Source organism: Protopterus annectens, chromosome 1.part2, assembly GCF_019279795.1.
Source record: "Protopterus annectens isolate FY-2018-M chromosome 1.part2, PAN1.0, whole genome shotgun sequence".
Taxonomy (NCBI): domain Eukaryota; kingdom Metazoa; phylum Chordata; order Ceratodontiformes; family Protopteridae; genus Protopterus; species Protopterus annectens.
In genome coordinates, this window is record NC_056727.1 from 84,342,868 (window position 1) to 84,357,997 (window position 15,130).

Sequence of the window (15,130 nt, forward strand, 5' to 3'; positions counted from 1 at the left end):
ATTTCATAAAGGAACATATTCGCAAAACAGTTTCCTTAAACAAATTTTATACTCCTTTTTTAAAAAAAATGAGTGCAATGTGGGAAAAATAGAATGCTGTTATTTTCAAGTGGAATCTATTACTGCACAAGCTCTGAAAAATATAAACAACTAGGGGAATTCTGGCAAATAAACAAAATATGACTCACAAAATGAAACTATTCATATTTACTTCATAGCAACTAGTATTATAAATTCATTATTTTTCAGTGATTGAATTATGACACTGTCACTTAAAGGTATATGCAGCTGTTGTATGCATACCTTATAATGTATTATATAAGATGTTCAAAATATGAGATACACAAAAATAAAATAATACAGTAATTCTTGTAGGGTCAGAAGTGAAAAACCCAGGGCAGAGCCTAGATGGCCAAATGAGAGCAGTGAATAGTATAATAATACTGGAAAATGTTATTATTTTCAAGTTTAAAACATCAGAAATCTATAGATAAACTAGTAAACTACATAAATATCAATTTTGTTGGAGATATACAAAAATGTTCCTGTCAAGTAACTTGGAGATATATTGAGTCACTATGAACAACTCAAGGAATTCTCATCCAGATGCTGCTTTGAAAAAAGAACTGCAATTGATGACATCTACCTTACAGGAACTATCTTTGAAGATGGATAGCTTTAAAAATAACTTAGAAAACCTCAAATTAAATTCTCAAAAACAGAATGATACTCTTAAGAAACTATTACAGCAACACCATACAAAAATAACAAATATAGAGACGTCTTTAAATGACATTGAAGGGAGACTCAAAGAGGAAGAATTCCAGAAAGAATTTCTGCTTAAACAGAATACTTGGCTGCTTAATAAAATAGAAAACAGGGAAAGGAGAAACAACATAAGGATCTTTGGTCTGCCTGAAAACACTGAAGGATAAGGCATTATTTCATTCTTAACAACCTGGATTCCTGAATGTTTATACCTGAAAGAGATACTTTCATTTGTAATTGAAAGGGTGCATAGAGCACTGAGCAAACCTGCTTCAACTCAACAAATACTCCACATAGATCCATAGTTATAACATTTCTTACATTTCTAGACAAGGAACTAATATTAAAATCTGCTTGGAGAAAATCACCCTTAAAATATAATCAAAGCCTGATAAGGTTCGACAATGATTATTCTTCCAGAATATTAGAACAAAGGAAAAAAGCCTGGCCAATAATAAAACTGTTGAAACAAAACAACATTAAAGCACAGCTGGCCTTTCCAGCCAAGATAAAAATACTTGTTGCCAAAGGACATAAAAGAAGCTACTATATTCATCAAAAACAACAACATAGTGTCTATCCCAGAAGAAATGGAATGGATGGACCCTACTCTTAAAAGAATAAAAGAAACAAATCCTTGGACTGATGCTAGAAAGAAGAAACAAAAAACTGTTTCCAAGATAGCTGTCCCAAAAAATAACTCTTACAGCTACATCTCTCAAAGTATCAACTGATATGTTACATCACTTGTCATCTGGATTTTATTTAAAAAAGGAGGGTTTCTTAAACAACTGAGAAACAGTAATGATTTATTCAGAATGTTCAAAGAGTCCAGTAATTCTTCACAAACAGAGGTAGGTCAAGATAGGTTGCTATTCACATTATATATAAGCCAAACAAAGCAACATATGATATAAACATAGACGTTTCTATTCCCCTACTTGAACTCAATGAATACTTATCTTGTTCATTTTTCATTATTTTTACTTATAATAATTTAAGTAATTAATTAACTAATTCAACAAAGTACCATTCATCAGAGTTCAGACTCAAACATAACAAATTAACATCACATATAATAGCAGTAACAGTAGAGTGTTTTGAAAAACAAATGCTGTAATGGAGACTAATGCCTTCTTCAGTTAAAGTATGATTTAGAAATGTCATGTATATCCTGTTTGAATAATAGTAGCAAGCTCTTAGTACAAATGTCATCTTTATTCTGTCTAAATATAGTTAATATCAATTATGGCAGGTATCACAGCTATGAGTGCTGTTTGATCAATCCTGATATGGTGTGCATGGATGCAGCTGTGTCTGACAGCTAGTACAAATATTATTACTCTGTCTAAACATAGTTAATATCAATTATGGCAGGTATCATAGCTTCGAGTGCTGTTTGATCAATTCTGATATGGTATGCGTGGATGCAGCCGGGTCTGGCAGCTAGTACAAATGTCATTATTATTCGGTCTAAACATAATTAATATTAATTATGGCAGGTACCATAGCTTTGAGTGCTATTTGATTAAGCCTGACATGGTGTGTGTGGCTGCAGCTGTGTCTGGCAGCTGTTGTACGTTGCAGTTTCCATCTCCTGGAAGCTGTTGGTTGCAGCTTGTGATCGAGGTTTAATGATGCTTGTGTATTAGGAAGAGACATTTGGTGTTTTAGCCTGGATCAAGGGGAAGGGGGTGGATAAAATTGTGATTTGGGATATTTTGGCAGAGAATAGTTTGTTTATACATCTGCTGAGTAAGAGGTGGGAAGGCTTGAAAAATGTATTATCTCTTGTGGCGGCTTGTTGGGAGTTTTTTTTTTATTTTGCTTTCCATTCTTTTCCTGGCTGCTGATTCACTGAAATGGAGGGAATTTAGACTTGAACTTGCAGTGAAGTGAAGCTTTGCTTCAGGTGCTTCACAAGCCTCTGGTATGCAGTACATAGACACACTAACAGACCCAGATTCTCCCAGGTTGCTATGGTAATGGAGACAGAGCGACGATAATGCTTAACGGCTTTGAGGAGCCTCCAAGATGATTCTCGGCAATGTTTTTGGTTTTAAAAAATATATATAAATATATAATAAATGGGCTGTTGTAAACTACATGTACACATATTGATGGTCTCCAGACACTTTGTTTAGCTCATTAAGTTGATTTTTGATAAAAAAAATAATAAGCTCAATTTTATATTTAAAATGTATTTTGGTCCAAACACATTAAGGACTTAATAAGAGTGGAAGTCTGAGTTATTGTGAAAGTCTAAGAGAACTTGGTCATGTGCAGAACCCTTTGCAGTGGTCTGGGAGGTGAGCTTGCTCAGCCATGTTGGGCATATGTGGATAGCTGATTCTAGGGGTGTTTGGGTTGCCAGGAAGTGCTAGAGAGTCAACAGATTTCCTTCATGGAAATATCTGTGGGAATGGAAGGTGTGTTGAGTGGTTCACTGGCAGAGCGGCCACTGCATGGAACAGGCTGGTAAAATGGAACAGGATAAATATTGGTTTGGATATTTTAAGAACAGCCTGGAAACACACCACATGAACTAGTGAATGGTATTCTGGGAAAACTGGATGGGTACTGTTGTCTGTGCTTGAAGTACTGATATGTGTGTATGTAAGGATGGCAATATACTTATAACAAATAAGAAACTAGAATGGTCTCATAATTTAAAGTATATGGACTGTAGAAACATGCTTGGAAGTAGCTAATAATAAGAATAAGCATTACATGTTGTGGTCTCTCAAATAACTAAGCAGCAGCCAAAAAAAAAAAACACACACACGCAATAGTTATGTAATGTATGATTTTAGTAAATCTAGACATAAAATATATAATCATCATATAAGATGAAGCAGTCTATTGAATTTAGATAATAAAGACAGGATTTAATAACATGGGCTTGGGTATGATAACACTACTGTCTTAACATGTCATGAATGATACACACTACATTGAACATCAAGGGGAAGCATTATGATTTTCTTATATAAGTAAATATGCATAAAAAAGTCATGTAATTCCATTAACTTGAATTTAAGTTTTTGTAACCCATCTTGACCATATATAAAACTTAAGCAGTTACAAAGGTAACTGATGTTTATACATGACATTAAATTGACAACTTTGTTCAAGAGAAACAATAGAAGCCTGAACTTGAAATGTCACAGAATGTAATAAACATATTCTGAACAAATAGCATTAAACTGACAATAGACACTCTTTTTAATAACATGGGCTTGTGTATAATAACACTACTGTTTTAACTTTTTTATAAATGACATACACTATATTGAACATCAAGGGAAAGCATGATGATTTTCTCATATAAGTAAATGTGCAAGACAAGTCATATAATTTCTTTAACTTGAATTGTGGTTTTGTAACCCATCTTGACCATACATAATACTTAAGCTGCTACCAAGGTAACTAATGTTTTATACATGACATCAAACTGAAAAAGTTGTTCAAGGGAAACAATAGAAGCTTGAACTAGGAATGTCACAGAATATAACAATCACATTCTGAACAAATAGTATTAAATTGACAATAATCACTCAGTTTAACCTTTGCTGATTATACAAAATGGAATGTTGCCATATAAATCTAAAAACTTTCAGTATATGCCATAAAATGGAAATTTATGAATATGGAAAAGGAACTTGTAATTATTAATAACAATAAGTGAATCTGTTGTTTTTACCTATAGTTTCACTCATTTTATAATAAGAAATGACAGATATGAAAATCCTTATGTGTGGGAAATGAGGGAAGAGGGATGCACCAATAATTAAAATGCACTAACTTTCATCAATGTTCACATAATGGATATGCTGCACTTCAGAAAATCCAAATACCATCGAGCTACGCGCTCAAGAGACTTGAACCTCAGCACTGAAATAAATAGGACATGCTGGAGGGACAGATTCATAACCCAGAGGCTCCCTTCACTCTGGAATAAAATCCCAGTCCAGGTTAGGCAGAGTCCCTCATTGACTCTCTTCAAGAGGAATCTTGATGAGTGGATGGGAGATCGTAGATTTACTCCGGGTATCACTTCTGTGTCACTGTTAGACAGATGCACAGTATACTAACCTTGAAAAAAGGCATAGCAAAATTCATTTTAAAATGGGTGGTGAAAGCCAAACACACTCTGGCTAGGCTTGTAAATGCCCTAGGGCAGATAGCCTAGTATGAACCTATGAACCTATAAAACAAACTTGATGCTTTAAGTAAGTTAGCAACAAACAAAGTGATTACTTACATGCTGGCAAACAATGAAATATAACTTCTGATAAATCCAGTAAAACACATTGTATTATAAACATTAGGTATAAATATAACCATCTATTTATATTAAGTAATATGTTTTGAAAGACTTCATCAACAAGGGTGAATATGTTAAATACCTGTGTGCTATGATCTTTTACTGTGGTTTTATATATGATACATCATACTTTACTATGATTGAATTGCTTGTCATTTATCTTTCATGTAAATATTAATTGCTTATACAATAAGTAGACATTTACATTGTATTAGAATTCTGTCTAATCTACAATAGTATTATATCTGTTCAAGATAACATAAATATTGCTTATTCCTATTGCAAATATTCGTCATATGATAATTCAAATTATGGTGCTCGGATGTTCCGGATTGTCAAGGTATGAGTGATAATCTGATGGACTTAGGTTTATCCATCAGAGTAGGAATGATTTTCATTCTATGGCTAGTGCAGATCTTAGTTTTTTTAACATTTATTAATTTAAATTTGTTATTTCACAAAAACATTTTTAGTATGCCTGACCAAAACATCACTGATAATTTCCTTTAAAAGCTCAAACATATACTTTAAAGTTATCAGAGGAAAATATTTAATAGTCACAATAAAACAAAAAATACATAGTCTAAATAACCTGAGATGGATTTAAATTTATTATCTTTAAATACCAATGGCTTAAACAATCCTAGCAAGAGATCACATCTACTGACATATTTAAAAGTGAACAAAGCACAAATTGTCTTCCTTCAAGAAACTAATTTCAAAACAAATGACAATTAAAAATGGAATCCTAAGGAATATATAATATTGGCGCAATCCACTTATAAGACAAAGACAAAAGGGATAACAATTTTATGGAAAATAAATGTGATTAACCCAGAATCATTTATAAGTATGAAGATAAAGAAGGTCTTATGGCATTAGTAATAGTTAAATATAATAACAGAATATGGACCCTAGCCAATCTGTACTGTTTCCCAGGCATTGAAACAGGAACTGTTAAAAAACACTTGGATTTCATTTCCAATAATTATAAAGGCAACTTAATATTAGGAGGAAATTTTAATTGTATATTTGATATTTCTGAAACTACAAATAAAAGACCAGTGTGTACATCTGCTGTATCAAAAGCTTTAAACAAGCGGGTAGAATCATTTCATCTTGTAGATACTTTCAAATTTAAAGAAGATAAATCTTTACTGTTTTCCCATCAAGATCACAAATATGATACCCTAACTAGAATAGATAAAAGATTTGCTGCCTATGACTTACACTCTAAAATCATTAATTTCTCAATCAGTCCATACCCCTTTTCAGACCACAATTCATTGATACTAAACTTTAAAATGGGCACAAACCATTGATCTTTAACTCCAGAATTCCAACATATATAACTAAAATTAAAGAGTTCAAATCCTGGTTATTATCTGAATTACAGTTCTTCTTAGATATTAATTACACCACAGAGATAAATAAAATAATGATATGGGACTCATTAAAAGCTTACATATATAGTAAAACCCTAACTTGGTATAAAAAAAATCAGAGAATGGGATTCTGAATTATTAGATCTACAATCCAAATTTTTGTCAGTAAAAGCTGAAAAAATCAAAATCATTTGGAGATAAGAAAGTAAAAGTATTAAACAATAAATACAATGAAATTCTAACAAATAAAACTAGTTTAACTTTAGAAAAACTAAAAATGAATATCTTGACCACTTCTCCCAAATATCTACATAATTTATCCACAAGAATCAAAATACAGTAAAAAAAACTAATAACACTAAAAGTATCTTCCATGAAAAGAAAGGGAAAAATGTCTCGGATATAGGTGACATTCTTGATGCCTATAGAAATCACTATATAGGTTCATAGGTTCATAGGTTCATACTAGGCTATCTGCCCTAGGGCATTTATAAGCCTAGCCAGAGTGTGTTTGGCTTTCGCCACCCATTTTAAATTAATTTTGCTATGCCCTTTTTCGAGGTTAGTATACTGTGCCTCTGTCTAACAGTGACACAGAAGTGATACCCAGGGTAAACCTACGATCTCCCATCCACTCATCAAGATTCCTCTTGAAGAGAGTCAATGAGGGTCTCTGCCTAACCTGGACTGGGATTTATTCCAGAGTGAAGGGAGCCTCTGGGTTATGAATCTGTCCCTCCAGCATGTCCTATTTATTTCAGTGCTGAGGTTCAAGTCTCTGAGCGTAGCTCGATGGGATTTGGATTTTCTGAGGTGAAGCATGTCCATTAATTCCGGGTTGGACATGGCTTTATACGTCAAGCGCAAATCGCCTCTGAGCAGGCGGTATGCCACTGAGTAGAGCTGGAGTTTCTTTAACCGGGCAGCATATGGCATCTGTTTGAGCCCTTTGATCCTCTTGGTGAGGTACTTTTGGGGTTTTTCCAGTTGCTGCAAGTGTCTGGTAAGGTACATCCCAAAAGGGGCATTGTACTCAATTATGGGCCTGATATGGGATGAGTAAAGAGGCACGATGACCTCCCCTGATTTAGATGTGAATCCCTTCATGATTAGGTGGGCTATATAAAATGTTTTTCTAACCACTTTGGCCACGTGGTTGTCAAATGAGAGATTGCTATCAACTTGGGTCCCCAGGTCCCTAATTACTTCTTCTGTACTTAATGGATTACCACCTATGTGGTAATTTGTGGGCACTTTGTTTTTGCCAAAGGGGGTGACTCTACCCTTTTTGGCGTTTAGCTTGAGGCCATGGCTCTGGCACCAGTTGTCTGTTTCTATGAGGCCTTTTGGAGGATGCTTGTGTCAGCTGGAGAGTCGATTATGGTGCCCAGTTTGCAGTCATCTGCGAACTTGGTCAGCCACAGTCCTTCCGTGTTGGCCTGTACCTCCGAGAAATATATACAGAACAAGAGAGGTCCCAGGACTGAGCCTTGTGGGACACCACTTGTAACTGGTTTGGAGTCTGACATGGCTCCAGCAATTCTAACCATGTGGGTTCTGTCCTTGAGCCAGTTTGCAACCCATCTAGTGACATAGGGGTTTATATTTAAGCTGGTGAGCTTATCTATAATGCCTGAGTGGGGTATTGTATCGAAGGCTTTTGCAAGGTCCAGGTAGGCTGTGTGGACCACCTTCCCCTCGTCAATGGCCTTGGTGACTGTTTCAAAGAAATCGACCAGGTTTAAGAGGCAGGATCTGCCCTTAACAAAGCCAAACTGGGTAGGATCCAGTGTCTGTAGGTCCCCGATATCTTTATTTATGAGGTCCATGATGATCCTTTCCATAGCTTTGCAGACCAAGCTAGTAAGGCTTTTGGGGCGATAGTTTCCAGGATCCATTGAGGCACCACCTTTGTGGAGACGAACCACTGTTGCTGTACGCCACTCTTTGGGTACATATCCTGTAGTAAGGCTGAGATTGAACAGTAGTTTTATGTTTGGGTTTAGCTCTTCTTGGAGTTCATGTAGGACGCAGCCTGGGACACCGTTTGGTCCCATTGATGCTGTGTTTTTTGCTTTGGATGTCATGGATGAGATGTCAGGGGGTCAGCACTCTGCTGGGATAGATATTTGCCCTTTTGGTGGGGAGGGGGGGGGTTTGCACTGAACCTGTCAGCTGGGATGTTGGCAATGTCTGTGGGTTCGGTGTATTTTTTGTCATTTTGGACTAATTCTGAGCATATCTGGGAATTCCCACCCAGGTTCCTAACATAACTAAAGAAAGCCTTGTGATTATCCTTAGTGTCCTGTGCAATTTTTCTCTTGAAGCTGGCCTTAGACGATTTTATGAGTGCCCGTAGTTTTTTGCTAATACTGATCAGAGATGCCTTCCCTTTTTGGGATTTTGCTCTATCATGTAGTAGCTTCCTCCTTCTATTGTATAGTTTGTTTATGGCTGGGGTCCACCAGACAGGATGTCTGCCTTTGGAGGATTGGGTCTTGGTTTTATTTGGGATTGCAAGATCCATGCATTCCTGAAGGTGTTCACAGAATGCGTTTATAAAGGATCTGCAGTCTGGGCCATATTTTCCACAGGCCCGGGGGCTTTGAAGGATTCCACCTCGGTTTTGAGGAATGTGAAATTTGCTTTAGAGAAGTTTTTCACTGTGGTTTTCTGGGCAGGGGGTGGGGTTGGGGTGTGAATATCCAGTGACATTAGTTTATGGTCTGATCTTACCAGTGAGGGATACACTTCTGGTTTGGAGCATAGAGTCCCCATGTTGGTGATGATCAGGTCCAGTATGTTTTCCCCTCTTGTGGGAGTGGAACAAGTTGTTCCATAGCATTTGAGTTTATAAATTCTAGGAACCTTTGGGCTAGGGTGTTGGAGCTAGAGTAATGCTCCCAGTCTATGTTTGGGTAGTTGGAGCCCAATATAATGGTGTTTGGAGAGACCTTCATATTTTCCAGTTTTCTCAGGAAGGCTGAGTGGGGTTCCTGGGTTTGGGTGGGTGGTCTGTAGCAGGCTATAAACTGGAAGGCAGTTTTACCCACTGTTAGTTGCACATGGATAGTCTCTGATGCTTCGTGCTGTGCCACCAACCTGGAGGTGTGGATATCTTTGACGAATATTGATACTCCCCCTCCTTTTGTGGTTCGGTCCAAGTTTTGAGGCCAAAAAGCATGGTATGAGGTATAACCTGGTAGTGCTGGGTGCTCTCGGGAGCCTTGAACCAGGTTTTTGTTACTGCACAGATATCAATGTTCTCCATGCTAAGGAGAGTTTTGAGTGCGTGCATCTTGAAGTTTAGACTTCTGGTGTTGAGTAGCATTACTCTTAGTTTCTTATCCCTTGTGATACCTATGGAGGTGGGTTTGTCTTCTGAGCCTTGCCTAAAAAAGGCACTATGGGGGTAGCAAGAGCCTTTGCTAATATCCGAAAGCCCAGGGGTGACAGGTGCAAGCCATCCCTAGCGAAGCATCGTGGAACATTTCCAAAAAGAAAATATACATACCGATCAATTAAATATAGATGAAAAATGTTCTAATATAAAAAATAACAGAAAAAATAAAACTAGATCTTCAAGCACCCATATCCTACAAAGAAATTACAGATGCAATAAAAGCGGGTAAAAATAATAAAGCTTCAGATATAGATGGCATAATTATGGAAATATATAAACTTTTTCCTTCAAAGATACTATCTCCCTTCCATAAAACTCTATTAGAAATTCAGTCATAAGCTTTAATACCACTCTCTTGAAGATATTCCTTAATCACACCAATCCTAAAGGAAAACAAATCCCCAAACTTCTGTACCTCATATAGACCTATATCATTATTAAATAATGACTATAAGATATTTATGACAATATTAACTAACAGAATGAAAATACCACTATCCAAAAAATAAATAATGGTCAAACTGGATTTATATATAAACATACACATGACAATATTAAAAGGATAATTTCTCTTATAGATTATGTTAATAAAGAAAATAAAGAAACACTCATAATTGACTTAGATACATAGAAAGCCTTTGAGTCCCTAAATTGGGACTATTGATTCAAAATCCTAATTCTATTTGAATTTCCTGCATCCTTTGTTCAGCTCCAAAAGAATATATATACAAATAATTTAGCATATGTCAAGTTAGGTCATTTTACCTCTGAATCTATACATATAACAAAAGTCACTAAACAAGGATGCCCCATGTCACCGATTCTATTTGCTCTGGCTATTGAAATATTGACATATTCAATTTGTAACAATATAAAAATCAAACGAATAGATGTTTATGAACAATACAATTCTAAAGTAATGCTATTTGCTAATGGCATATTACTAACATTATCTAATACAAAAGAGACATTAGGAGAATTACATATATTAATTGACCAATTTCAGATGACTTCAGGACTCAATTTCAATAAATTGAAATTGAAATGTTTATTTTTAAATAAAAAAAAATAACTGCAGACTAAGAGGGATCACATCATAGGGAAACAAGAATCTAACTTAAAATATCTAGGAATTGAGTTATGCAAGGATAATAATGAATTAGTCACAAAAAACTACAATAGTATCATCAATACAATTAAAATCTATGTGGAAAAATGGAACAAAATAATATTAACATTTGAAGATAGAACTCCATTTAATAAAAATGGTTTTACTGCCCAAGATCCTATATATAGACTTAGCAATACAACTGTTACCAGAAAGGAATATACTTAAAGAAATAAATTCAGGCCTAATAATATTTTTATGGTTTCCCAAAAGAAACAGAATAGCTTTAATACATCATATCAGACCATGAAAACAGGGAGGATTAAACTTTCCTGATATAGAAACATATATAAAAGCATCAATATTTAAAACAATCTCAGACTGGATAAGTCTAAATTACTCTGTGAATTGGAAAGAATTACTAACTGTAATATCAATAAATGAATTTGATTTACAAAAAAAATTTAAAATAACAGATAAAAACAATTTGCCATGACACATATTATGTATTAGTATGCAATATAACTAAACCCACTAAAACTTGTATGATTAATTATTACATTGACTCATTTAGGAAAATTATTAATGCAAATATAGATTTAAAAACCTGGTTTGATCTTTCAACACAATTTATAGTCACAAAGAACTTTCCACACAAAATTTATATATTTATTTTACATTTGTTGACCGGGCTAGTCTAACTGGATATATGTCCATTTTCAGTAGAGGCCTGAGGAGAAAAGCTCCGAGACAATAACAAGGACAGAAAAAAAGAAACATTTATACAAATAATCCGCAAAAAAAAAAAAATAGCAATTTACTAAAAAAATAAATGTATAGTCCCCAAGGAAAAAAGTTAAATATGAGAATAATTACAGGAGTAAACAATTGATTGCCAGCAAAAAAAAAAAAAATATATATATATATTTTTTTATTACAGCCAAAAAAAGAAAAAATGTTCTAGTTCAGTTTCAATAAGCAAAAAAAAAATACAAAAAATCATAATGGGGAGATACAAAAAAAGAGAGCAAGAAGTATTTAAACTTGCCATATAAAGAAGGTAGAGGAGTTTCAGCAAAAGAAATCAAGTTTGAGTGTTAGAGTTAGAAAGAGGAGAAATAAGTATCAGTCAGGCTGAGGGCAGGGGCAAAGCCATTTGGTTTTAATGAAGTTTTTCAGCTGATTCTTGAAAAGATTGGTGGAAGTAAGGGATGTTATCTCAGTTGGAAGTTTGTTCCAGGAATTGCCAACTGCATTTGAGAATAGGCAGTCTCCAGCTTTGTTAAAAGATTTGGTAGTGGCGACTTGTAGTTTTTTAGCTGATCTTAGGGTAGGAAGGTTTTTATAAGAATTTACTAGGTTACATAGTATGGGAGTGTTTGAAGGATGATGTAAAATCTTGTGAATAAAAATAAGTTGCTGGTAAACTAGTTGGTTTTGTACTTCCAGCCATCTGAGATGTCTAAGGTTAAGGCAGTGGTGAGTACGGAAGGGGGTACCAGTGGCAAATTTAGCTATGTTGTTGTAGGTGGTTGCTAGTTGATTTAGATTAGTTTTGGATAGGTTGGTATATATAGGTGAGGCATAGAGTAGAGTGGAAATAAGGTGGGTTTGGGAAATAGAGATCTTTGCTGATTCTGTAAGAAATGGTCTGATTCTGTAGAGGAATCCAAGTTTTCTATTTACTGATTTAATACTAGCGTTAATATGCGAGTCAAAGGTAAGATGGTTATCTATTAATACACAGAGGAGTTTGGTGGTGATTTCAGGGGCTATTACTGTACCATTGTTTGATTTTACTGTGAGATTGATAGAGGGGGATTTCTGTGTGGGAGTAAATAGCAGTAATTTAGTTTTTTTAGGGTTCAGGAGGAGACAACGTTGGTGGAACCAGTTTTCCACTAAAGTAAAGACAGTTTGTGTGTTAGCCTGTAATTCAGCAGGGGACGATGCGGCACATACCAGAGTTGAATCGTCAGCATATTGTATGCATGTAGTTTGTGGAAGGGAAGTTTTTAGATCATTAATGAAAATTGTGAAAAGGAGAGGTCCAAGAATAGATCCTTGAGGGACTCCAAGGGTGATAGGAAGCTGAGAAGATAGATTGTTTTCCTAGAGGACTGCTTGTTTCCTGTTTTCAAGGTAGGATTGGAACCATTTTACTAGTTGATGATCAAGGGAAAGTGATTCAAGTATATTTAATAGTATTTGGTGATTAACCATATCAAAGGCCTTTGAGAGATCTATAAAAAGAGCAGAAGATAGTAGATTAGTATTCCTGTTTTTATTAATGCTATCTGTAAAGGATAGAAGAGCTGTTTTGGTACTGTGGTGAGGCATGAAACCATGCTGGCATCAACTAGAAGGTTGTTTTGTAGGAGATACTGAAGTAATTGCCAATGGATGAATCGCTCCATAATTTTTGCAATGGGGAGAGAAGGGCTATTGGGCGAAAGTTAGATAATTCATTTGAGGTACCTCCCTTATGCAGAGGGATGATATGGGAGATTTTCAAGATGGATGGGACATAAGATTCAGAGATGGTTCTGTTTATTAGGATAGAAATAGGGTAGGCAAGTACACCAGCTGCGACTTGCAGGAATTCAGCTGGAAGCAGGTCAGCTGATGGTGTACATGGTTTTAGTTTAAGAAGCAAGGAGTGTATCAAAGATGTTGGGACAGGTTGAAGATTAAAAGGCTGGGGTAATTTGGTTGGTGAGGGAAATTTAGTGGTGGAAGTAGGTGGTAAGGTGGTTGCTAGTGCTTGGACTGTTTCAGAGAAATATTTATTAAAGGTGTTGGCTATATGGCTGGGGGAGGTTTGGGTTAGGTTTGAGGGGGTAGGTGTTTTGGACTGTCCTGGGTGGAGTAATTTGTTGATACCTGACCAAAACTTTTGCAGATTATTTTGTTGGTTTTGTTGGAATTTGAGGTAGAAGTTTTTTGTCAAGGATTATGGAATTTTTGTGGAATTACAAATTTGTCTAAAGTTTAGGTGATCTATTGGGTTTCTAGTTTTTCTCCATTTGGACCAGAGTTTGTTCCTTAGTTGCATGTTTAGCCTTGTGTCCTTAGACAGCCAGGGGGCTGGTTTATTTTTTGTTCTGACAGTACAGGTGGGAGCATGTTGCTCAAGGATCTGCAAGAATGTTTTGTTAAAGTGTGAAATGGCTTTGTCAAGAGGAAGGTATTTTAGGGGTGACCAGTTGCAAACTTTAAGCTCAGCTTGAAAATTACTTGGGTTGAATTTTTTTTGTTTCTGGTAGTTCTAAAAGCTATTAGATTATGAAAGTGGGTCTTTTGCCTAGTGATGTAAGTAAGATAATGGTCACTAATGTTGTCAGGGAGTATACCTGTTTGATAAAGATGGGGGCCCTTATTTACTAGAATCCAATCTAAGGTAGTTTGTTTTTTGTTAGGTTTGTGGATCCTGGTTGGGAAGGTAATGGTTTGGTGGAAGCCAAAGAGGTTTATATGCGTAGTGGGAGTGGGAGATGTACAGCTGTTCCAATCAATATTAAAGTCACCAAGGAGTATGGTTTCTTGTGGTAGGGATATTGAAAGCCAGTTTAGGGTATTTTCGAGAGTACTAATATTGTTCCCAGGGGGGATGTAAGAGCAGATAATGTATATTGATTTTTTCGCATTAATTTGGAGCTTCTAGGTTAAGATTTCAGAGTTATTAGGAGGAGGAGGTTGCATATCTAATGATGTAATCTTCAGTTCAGATTTGAACAGTATTGTTACTCCACCTCCCTTTTTATTTAAACGGTCTAGTCTGAGAATGTTATAGCCTGGAGGGACAATGTCATTATCTTTTGTTGTAGGTTTAAGCCATGTTTCAGTAAGGCATAATATATAGAGAAATTATTAATTCCTGGGAACAGAAAATATTTGTTTGTTGGCTGAAATGTATCAAAGAACTAAAAGTTTTAGATATGCAAGTAGTAAAAACAACATACAAAATTCCACAACAGGACTGGCTAACTTTACCGAATATTCTGTCATATTCACAAGATTTAAGTAGAATAATTAACAATTCTTCATTTAAAGAAATACCTAAATTTATGAAATACATATATGAAAACATATATAATGACTTTGACATGAGGAACAGTATTTCAAAAGTTTACAAAATA